Below are 10,483 nucleotides of genomic sequence, written 5' to 3'. Positions count from 1 at the left end.
CTATAATTGCAGGTTATAAATTAGTAACTAAATCACAAATTAAAGAAAGTTCGAATAAATTATTTCGGTGCTTAACGGAAATAGTTGTATCTAATGTTAAGTTAACAGCATCATTTGCGAGCCATTTCAGATTCAAAGAAAGCTCTGTTAATTTAGAACTGTTGCCGACTGAGCAACAAGTTGTTTTCATACGATGGTCGAGCGCGTTGAGCTGCTTACTCTGCTATATATATTCGATGATAACGGGTTCGAATCCCCTTGCCGCTGCCACGGAAAAATTCAAAATTTTACTACTTTGTTTGTACCTTCAGCTTATGCACTGGCAAGAGTTTTTGGTAATTTTAATAATCATTAACTCTAATCCGCTGAAGGTAGATTAAATCGTTCATTCTTACATTCCGTTGACACTGCATTATTAGCTTCTATATGTTGTGAGCCTTGCAGCTTAGCTGATTGGAGTGAACACATTTTTTTTACGAATGAAAATTTATTCCATCCTTTAAGCAAAAAATTTTTTATGCTTCTCTATCTATTACCGAATTGTAAAAACTGAAATTTATTACAATTTCTACTCACATATTTGACCTACAATTGAAAAACCATCTAACTAATTCTTATATTCCAAAATGGTGACACATTTGCCTACATTCTAAAGAGAGAATTTGACAGTGGCATAATAAAAGTTTACCTATGATGACTTTGGAATTTATTGTAATGGACAATGTTCAGTGTGGCGATTTGAATAAACATGTGGACAAGCGAAAACAAAACGATCGTTTCATGAAAACGATATGCATATCTCATCGTCGGCCTTTTCAAGTTTGCCGCTGGCGACCTTTCAAACTGTAATTTGTCTGCCCAACTGGTTGGCAAACAATGTGGCCAAAAGGCACCTACCTACCTAGATTCAATAGTTGGACTGGATTTCGTATGGGAAGTCGGACATCCGTTGACTGCAGAGACTGCAAGTTTCCATTGTATGCAGTCAGTAATTGTTCACCACGGAAAAGGGCTTCTTAAATATATGATGCTGGACTTAATTCCACAAATATATTCATAGAAATGATATGCCTATATTCTTAAATACCTCAATGAATAATCGGTTCAATCAAATTGCAAAATCCTCCAAATCGATATAAAATCAAAGCCGTCGTAATTCAAAACTGCTGCTGCACGTTTTTGACATTTGATTGTGAACCTAAGAGAACAAGACGAATTTGGCGAATTTCGTACACCTAAAAGTAAATATCTGCGAAAAATTTAATGCGGTCATAAAATTTTAATTTGTGACTTGTTTTCGAAACGATGTTTGAATGTTGTATGAATATCGTAGACGCGGTTTCGAAGTTTGAATTTAGTTCGCGTTTTTAGGAAACACTAATATAAACGGGATATATAGATACTTTTAAAACAAAACAACCACGAAACACCATAAACTTAAATTTTTAAATTCTGAAAATGAAATTACTTCCCGATTTTTGTGCTTTTGTGTAATTTTGATGAAGAATCGTTTGTTTTTTACTTAATTTTGATGTAAAGAAGTTATTACTTTGCAATTGTTAAGTATAATGGTTAGATTTTCTAGATATAGGTTAGGTTAGTTTAAGCAGGCCATCCACTAGGAGTCCCACAGACAGATTTTCGTCCGTGGGGTGCTGGAGCGGGGGCTTATATCTGACAGAACATCAAGAGTTGATAAATTGTTCGCTTGGCTGCATCCTGAAGCGAGTTCTTAGATGGCGTAGCTATGCCTCGTTACCAAGGCTGCACAGGATGTCTAAGCGTTTCTTGAACATCCGGAACATCCCACATAGACCGACTACAGGATATGGGTGTCAGACGAATGTCAAGAGTTGGTATATTGTTCGCTTGGCTGCATCCTGAAGCGTTTTCAGCAGATGGACTCATAGGTACCTAAGCCTCATCGCTGCCAAGGCTACACAGGAGGTGTGCAAGCGTTTCTGGAACATCCGCAACCTTTCATTTTCTGCAGTCCTTCACATGAGATGTGTGTCCGATGAGCATGCCTGTGAGCATCCTGCAATCCTAGAATCTGCGCTGACGGTCTGTCGCCTAGCGTGCTGCACATAATATTGGATATGACTGGTACGCTTACAGGATACAGGTTACAGGATCTTTTAAAATTTAGCCAAATTTCCAAATAAAAGAATTTATTTTTACAATTTCGCCTAATTATATGTACTTCGTAACTTTGGCCGAAAAGACATTAAAAAGCACAATGATATGATATAAATGACTATGTATATGTTTCGTAACCTTTAACTATTTTTTATGGAATGTGTGCTTAATTTTGATGTAATGTAATTTAAAAATATATATTTCGTATAATGAATGATAACTTTTAACTTTTGTAACATTTTATGGAATTAATTTTAAAATTTGTACTTAATTTTGATGAAGAGTTTTATTCTTATTTCGTGTTAAAATTTTACTTAATTTTGATATAAAGGATTAAACGTAACCACTTTTGTAACTTTTTGGGTATTATGTTCTAAATTTGTATTTCCCAATTTTTGTCAAAAGGAACAATAAGGATTTTAAAAATGTTTAGATTAGAGGGATGAATGTATGCTAAAATTTGTAGTTAATTTTGATGTAGAATTTTATATGTATAACTTAAGTGTGGCCAAAGGGACAATATTCAACTTTTGTAACTTTTTGCAATTGACATAGGTATGTAATTTTGATGTAAAGGAAGAAATCTGTTTCCTGTTTTACGAGGACTGGACTTAAAAATTTGTTATATATTTTTTAAAATTCGCGTGTTTTTCGTGTAAGGATTTTATCTATTTTTTAATTTTTGTCTGAAGCACCAACACGATAATTTTTGAAACTTTTTACTTAAATAATTTTCAAGCTCGCAGCAATATTGTTACTATTCCACTGAAATATTTTCTTTCAATTCATATGACCTTTTGTGAGTGAGTATTTCTAGGTAACTAGATTGACTTGCTATGATATGAGAAACTTTGAAAATTAATTGAAAATTTATACCGCCTTCTAAGACCCTTGAAAACAGGTCACTTGGCTGGGGCCCTCGAAATAAAATATTACATTATGTTTGTAATCACATTAAATGTCGATGTCTAGTAACAAATTTCTCTGCACAGGTTGCAAATATATCTGCTCTGACATCATCTATAACCATTAAACATTATCCCATCAATGTGTATATTATGTATGCCCACATATACCCTTGCAGAGGGTATTATAAAGTTGGTCAGATGTTTGTAACGCACAGAAGGAGACGTTTCCGACCCCACAAAGTATATAAATTCTTGATCAGCATGAGAAGCTGAGTCGATATAGCCATGTCCGTCTGTCCGTCTGTGCGTATGCGTTTTACTCAGCCGTCTTAAGAGCTATCGGGATGAAATTTTTTTGGGTTTTATATTACCCGGGTAAGATAAAGTATGAAAATCTTTAGGATCGAAAACTATATCATATAGCTCTAGAAGAAACATTTTCGCAAAAATTGGAGTATCCCCATGAAATTTACCAATATGATAGTATTGAATAAAAAATAATCATCAAATCAACAGAGCACACGCATACACACAAAGACGCAACGCTACATGAACTGTATGTGTATGCGTGCCGTGCTTTGCTTAGGGAATAATGGAAGAAGAAGAAAAAATTGTAGTTAAAAGAGAAATAATATTTTGTTTGTGAATTGATGAATAGAGTTGCAGGGCAAAAATTTCAAAAAGGAAAAATATTATTGCCAAGTATACTGCAAGGGTATATAAAGTTCGGCATAGCCGAAGTTAGTTTCTTTCATATTTTTCAATATATTTACCTTTTTAATTATATTTAGGGCCGGGGCTAACTTCGACCGCGTCAAAGTTTGTATATCCTAGCAACTTTTTAGGTAACTCTTTCCTTACCTATAGCCATCAAAATGGAAAAACGTTTTTTCTAAAAAGGCTAAAGTTTGCGAAAGAACGGCCTACAATCTTAGCATAAGAAATAACGAAGATATTGATCAAAGTCATTGTTTTCCACCGATCGTTCCTATGGGAGCTATATGATATAATCACCCGATCTTTATCAAATTCTGCACAGTCATTAACAGATATATTAAATTAAAAAAATATTTAATTTGAAAGCAATCGCGTTAAAAGTAACGAAGTTATTCACAAAAGTCACTGTTTTCGAAAGATCGTTCCTATGGGAGCTATATGATATAGTCACCCGATCTTGATCAAATTTGGCATAGTCGTTTATATGTCTAATTAACTCACTCACTAACTCACTCAATATTAAATTTCACGACAATAGCTCAGAAAATAATGAAGTTATTGAGAAAAGTTACTGTTCGTAACTTTGCCATTTGTATTGGTGCTATATGATATAGTGATCCGATCCGACTGAATCTGTGATATACAACCCCTGCAGTATATACAAGCCTACATGCAAAATTTCAGCTCTGTAGTTCTTACGGTCTAGGAGGAGTTTGCGTTGATCCAGACGGACGGACGGACGGACATGGCTAACTCGTCTCATCATGCTGATCAAGAATATATATACTTTATATGGTCGCAGGTGCTTCCTTTTATGACCAAAATTAATATACCCTTTTTGCAATTATATTTTTAATTATATTTCTTTTATTTGTATACTTAATAATATATATTTAATTAAATTTATATTTAATATATATAATTTATTTATTTAATACACTATAAACAATTTTAATAATAAGAACATGGCAACAATAAACAAGCAATTGAGGAGTGTTATCTCTTTTGTTTTGGTTTTAGTCGCCCCCTTTTTTTTTTAGTTTGCGCGCATGTGGGAAATTTTTAAAGAACTTATAATGCTGCTTCTTCAGGTTAAATAAATGATTTTGTGGGGCTTTAAGCTTTAGGTTGTTGTTTATAGTTTTAAAATTTTTGTTAAACGATCGTTTGTTGGGCCTTGACCGCATACTACTGCTCTTATAAAAAGGCCTAGGGTTCTTGCGGCTCTTATATTTGAATCTATTAATTGTGTTAACTTATGAGCAGTTGGCATATAGCACATGAAAACACATATTTGCTTACATAAAGCGTCAGTTTTTCGTAGCCATCATCCACAAATCCTTCCACTTATCCAATCTCATTCATATAGGCCTTCGAAGAATAAAAATGAAAAAAAATAAAAATAAAAAAACCATATACCAGGTGAAACAAATATTTAAAATTTCGAAAACAAAATGTATGTCTATTAAATTGTTTTAACATGCCTCATAACAATATGATATCTCGCTCACTCTACAAACACACGAGCACTCTAGCGCCGCCACTAGCCAACGGCCAATTCTGCCCTTATGGATCGCGTAGCAAAATACGTTCATACGCATATTTTGCATGATTCTAGTCCGATTTCAATATAATTTGGTAGTTTGGTAGAAATAGATAAGATTAATTAGTCCGCCAAATTTTATTGCGATGGTCAAAAAATTGCAAGAGGCAATCGTTTTTTTATAAATTAAGGAGGCGTAAGTGGGCGTGGCAACATATTCAAATATATATATTCTGCGCGCATACTAAGCCAGTATACTTACCAAATTTAATGTCGGTAGCTTTGATACTTTTTTAAAAAATAAGTTTTATGTAAATTTCGGGTGCGGAAGGGGCCGTGGCAAAAATTTGGAACAATTTTTTTCTGCGCGCTAACTACACGAGTATACAAAGCAAATTTGATGTCTCTATCTGTTATACTTTTTCAGAAAAACAGTTTTGTGTAAATTCTGGGGGTGTAAGGGGGCGTGGCCAAAATTCCAATTAACTCTATATATTTACATATCACACGAGTCGCAGACGGACGGACGGACCGACGGACATGACTAGATCGACGCGGTTGTTGATCCTGATCAAAAATATATATACTTTATGGGGTCGGAGAAGCTTCCTTCTGCCTGTTACATACATTTTGGCGACTTTAATACCTATGGATGTATAGTATTGTAACGTGTTTTGCCTTTGTGGAACAAAATGACGCCACCCGTGGCCGAGCGGTTGGTTTACGGTTGGGCGTTCGATCGTCAGGCCTAAGATAACTCAGCAGAATCGCAAAGAAAACAGAGATAGTTTCTTTCGTTTATTCAATCTTTTTATTTTCCTTGTCTTGGCGGCAGCGAAAACTTTCAAGCCCTTCGTTAAGTTGGCCGCGCTAGCTCAGCCCAGCCGTAGAGAATGGACTGCTTCTTAAGGGTCTTCGGAAACATTAGGCTTTTTAGCTTAAAAGTTTTTCCACATTGATGGCTTTATGTAAGGAAAGAGTTACTATAAAAGTTGCAAGAATATACAAACTTTGACGCGGTCGAAGTTAGCCCCGGCCCTCTGGTTTTACTTCTTTTTAGTCTTACTAATTGAAAGTGAAATATCATATAGCCGCAATATTTCAAACGAAATTGCAGCAGACGCAGCCCATTGAAAGTTTTATCATGCAAAATTTACGCAAGAGCCTAAAGCCTCAAATGGAATGAAGTGAAGTGAAGTAAAGTAAACTGAAGTGCAATGGGTTAACACGCCCACCATATGTAAGCCTTACTTTGAATTTCACACATTATTTTTTTCGGTTTGTTTTTTGTTTAAGCACTTGGTAATATACAAATAATTGCCGTTTATTATCACATGCAAGAACGCGACGAGGCGTTGCTGCATGCCCCTCACACATTTCGAGTTTGAGAATTTGATTATCTGAAATGTCAATAAGGCAAATCTTAACAAAATGGGACAAGGCAGAACTGAAACTGTTTAAACAATTAACACCGGAAACCAACTTCTAAGCTTCGATCTTCGCACTTCGCAGTTTAAAAATTTTATTGAGCAATGATATAGTTAAACTAATTATTTTCTGCCTATTGATTTAAAAATTGTTACGAATTCATGTTATTTACTAATTTTTTACTCCCATGTTTGTGAGTTTGACCTAAACACCTGAAATACTGTTCAATCTATAATTGCGGGTTATAAATTAGTAACTAAATCACAAATTAATAAATTATTTGGGTGCTTAACGGAAATAGTTGTATCTAATGTTAAGTTAACAGCATCATTTGCGAGCCATTTCAGATTCAAAGAAAGCTCTGTTAATTTAGAACTGTTGCCGACTGAGCAACAAGTTGTTTTCATACGGTGGTCGAGCGCGTTGAGCTGCTTACTCCGCTATATATATTCGATGATAACGGGTTCGAATCCCCTTGCCGCTGCCACGGAAAAATACGAAATTTTACTACTTTGTTTGTACCTTCAGCTTATGCACTGGCAAGAGTTTTTGGTAATTTTAATAATCATTAACTCTAATCCGCTGAAGGTAGATTAAATCGTTCATTCTTACATTCCGTTGACACTGCATTATTAGCTTCTATATGTGAGCCTTGCAGCTTAGCTGATTGGAGTGAACACAATTTTTTTACGAATGAAAATTTATTCCATCCTTTAAAGCAAAAAACCGAGATCGACTTCTTTAACTTTTTATGCTTCTCTATCTATTACCGAATTGTAAAAACTGAAATTTATTAAAATTTCTACTCACATATTTGACCTACAATTGAAAAACCATCTAACTAATTCTTATATTCCAAAATGGTGACACATTATCCTACATTCTAAAGAGAGAATTTGACAGTGGCATAATAAAAGTTTACCTATGATGACTTTGGAATTTATTGTAATGGACAATGTTCAGTGTGTGGATTTGAATAATCAATTATACAAGCGAAAACAAAACGAACGTTTCATGAAAACGAACAACACTGAATTCATTTTGAATTCATTTTTTTAAATACCTCAATGAGTAATCGGTTCAATCAAATTGCAAAATCCTCCAAATCGATATAAAATCAAAGCCGTCGTAATTCAACACTGCTGCTGCACGTTTTTGACATTTGATTGTGAACCTAAGAGAACAAGACGAATTTGGCGAATTTCGTACACCTAAAAGTAAATATCTGCGAAAAATTTAATGCGGTCATAAAATTTTAATTTGCGACTTGTTTTCGAAACGATGTTTGAATGTTGTATGAATGTCGTAGACGCGGTTTCGAAGTTTGAATTTAGTTCGCGTTTTTAGGAAACACTAATATAAACGGGATATATAAATACTTTTAAAACAAAACAACCACGAAACACCATAAACTTAAATTTTTAAATTCTGAAATTTTAACGAACACTAAGTTTAATTTTTAATTAAAAAATTACTTCCCGATTTTTGTGCTTTTGTGTAATTTTGATAAAGAATCGTTTGTTTTTCACTTAATTTTGATGTAAAGAAGTTATTACTTGCAATTGTTAAATATAACGGTTAGATTTTCTAGATATTGGTTAGGTTAGTTTAAGCAGGCCATCCACTAGGAGTACCACAGACAGATTTTCGTCCGTGGGGTGCGGGAGCGGGGGCTTAAGTCTGACAGGACATCAAGAGTTGATAAATTGTTCGCTTGGCTGCATCCTGAAGCGATTTTTAGATGGGGTACCTATGCCTTGTTACCAAGGCTGCACATGATCTGTCTAAGCATTTCTTGAACATCCGGAACATCCCACATAGACCGACTACAATGTCAAGAGTTGGTATATTGTTCGCTTGGCTGCATCCTGAAGCGTTTTCAGCAGATGGACTCCTAGGTACCTAAGCCTTATCGCTGCCAAGGCTACACAGGAGGTGTGCAATCGTTGTTGGAACATCCGCAACCTTTCATTTTCTGCAGTCCTTCACATGAGATGTGTGTCCGATGAGCATGCCTATGAGCATCCTGCAATCCTAGAATCCGCGCTGACGGTCTGTCGCCTTGCGTGCAGCACATAATCTTGGATATGACTGGTACGCTTACAGGATACAGGTAACAGGATCTTTTAAAATTTAGCCAAATTTCCAAATAAAAGAATTTATTTTTACAATTTCGCCTAATTTCCAAAAGAATTTATTGTTGTGGGACTTCATTTTGATGTAGAGGTTTATATGTACTTATCGGCGAAGAGAGGAATTCAGGGTTTCCGGAATCGTTGATTCCGTTGTTGGATTCCATTTTTCCACTAATTTTGTGCAGCGAGTCTCGACGTGCATTACGGTTGACTTCCAGAAGGAAAAAAGACTGAATTCTCTCAACCGCACACCGAGCCACACTCGATGACAGCCTATGCTGTCATCGCACATATCTAGTGTTAAACAGTTCTACATCAGTCATGATATTTATTACTTAACACTGATCAATTCGCCTTAACAGTAGGCACACAATTATTAGAAATGCCTAATTCAATCTCCGACACGGTCATCCTGACAAATTACACGTCCTCGTGTAGCAGGAGTATAAACCACCTTTACAATCTCCGACACGGTCACCCTGACAAATTACACGTCCTCGTGTAGCAGGAATATAAACCACTTTTACAAGCATCAATTTCACATCTTTGTTTTAACTAACTGAAAAAACATTCTGTTTTATGACAAATCCAGTTTAATGTTAATTCGAAATCTCTTATTTGCTATAACATATATCGTAACTAAAAATTCCTTTTTCATATTTTTCTACTTGCCTATTTCAACATTTGTTTGTTCATATTTCTTTTACAATTCATTAAACATTACAATGTTTTCAATATTTTCTTATTTTATAACCTCCACATTTTCATTCTTATCAAACAACATTTTCGACATTTTAGTTTTACAAACATTGTCTTTTCTTTATGTTCTCATTTACGTTTCAAGAATCCACGGCAAGGTACCACCACGTAGCATCGACAACAACACTCTTTCTAAAAACATCCCTACATTCCATCCCATTTCCCCTAGTGCCTCATTCACTAGTCCATACGGTCTGTTTCAACCGTCTCTTTATCACAGTCTTTTCCAACTGTTTCCATACGGTCTGTTTCACCCGTCTCTTCATCACAGTCCTTTCCAACTGTTTCCATACGGTCTGTTTCACCCGTTTCACCACAGTCTCTTCCAACTGTTTCACCCGTTTCAACACAGTCTCTTCCAACTGTACCATTACGGTCTGTTTCACCCGTTTCACCAGATGAATCATACTCATCTCCGTCGATATCCAGCTCGCTTGGTACCTGCACCTCTGGCATTCTCCGTAAACTGTCATGTGGGTAGTTATACTGTCTTTTACTTGACATGGACTTCAACGTATATCTATCGCCTTCTAATACTTCTATGACCATAAAAGGTCCACGAAACTTAGTGTCCAACTTAGTCTGTTGTCTCTCACTATTTTTGATCAGAACATAATCTCACTTACTGAATCTAACTACTTTTGCCTTGTCTTTATCAAATCTAAGTTTGATAAAGCCTGAGATCTTTGGTCATTTAAATCTATCGCTGTCTCATTATCATCAATGGGAACTAATCCTAATGGTCGAGCACTCTTACCGATTAATAATTCTAACGGACTCGATTGAATCGAATGCTAATTGAACGTTCACTATAGCATCTTGCCATGAACGCTCACTGGATTCAACGATAGTTA

General features: G+C 35.4%; 1 long non-coding RNA gene across 2 annotated transcripts; it reads right to left on the bottom strand.

Annotated features, from left to right (window-relative positions):
* Window positions 1-689: 689 nt before the first annotated feature.
* LOC124461622 lies at window positions 690-8,137 on the bottom strand. 2 transcript variants are annotated; one of them, XR_006955162.1, is made up of 2 exons: window positions 7,799-8,137; window positions 690-1,035 (listed from the first exon to the last, which is right to left on the bottom strand). It is a non-coding gene; the product is annotated as an uncharacterized LOC124461622 (long non-coding RNA). The 2 variants fall into 2 exon arrangements; XR_006955163.1 differs by having other exon boundaries at window positions 690-1,030.
* Between the last annotated feature and the right edge of the window lie 2,346 nt (window positions 8,138-10,483).

Source organism: Drosophila willistoni, unplaced genomic scaffold (genome assembly GCF_018902025.1).
Source record: "Drosophila willistoni isolate 14030-0811.24 unplaced genomic scaffold, UCI_dwil_1.1 Seg569, whole genome shotgun sequence".
NCBI classification, from domain to species: domain Eukaryota; kingdom Metazoa; phylum Arthropoda; class Insecta; order Diptera; family Drosophilidae; genus Drosophila; species Drosophila willistoni.
Note: the sequence above shows the minus strand (reverse complement) of the source record. Positions and strands in the feature narration are given on the sequence as shown.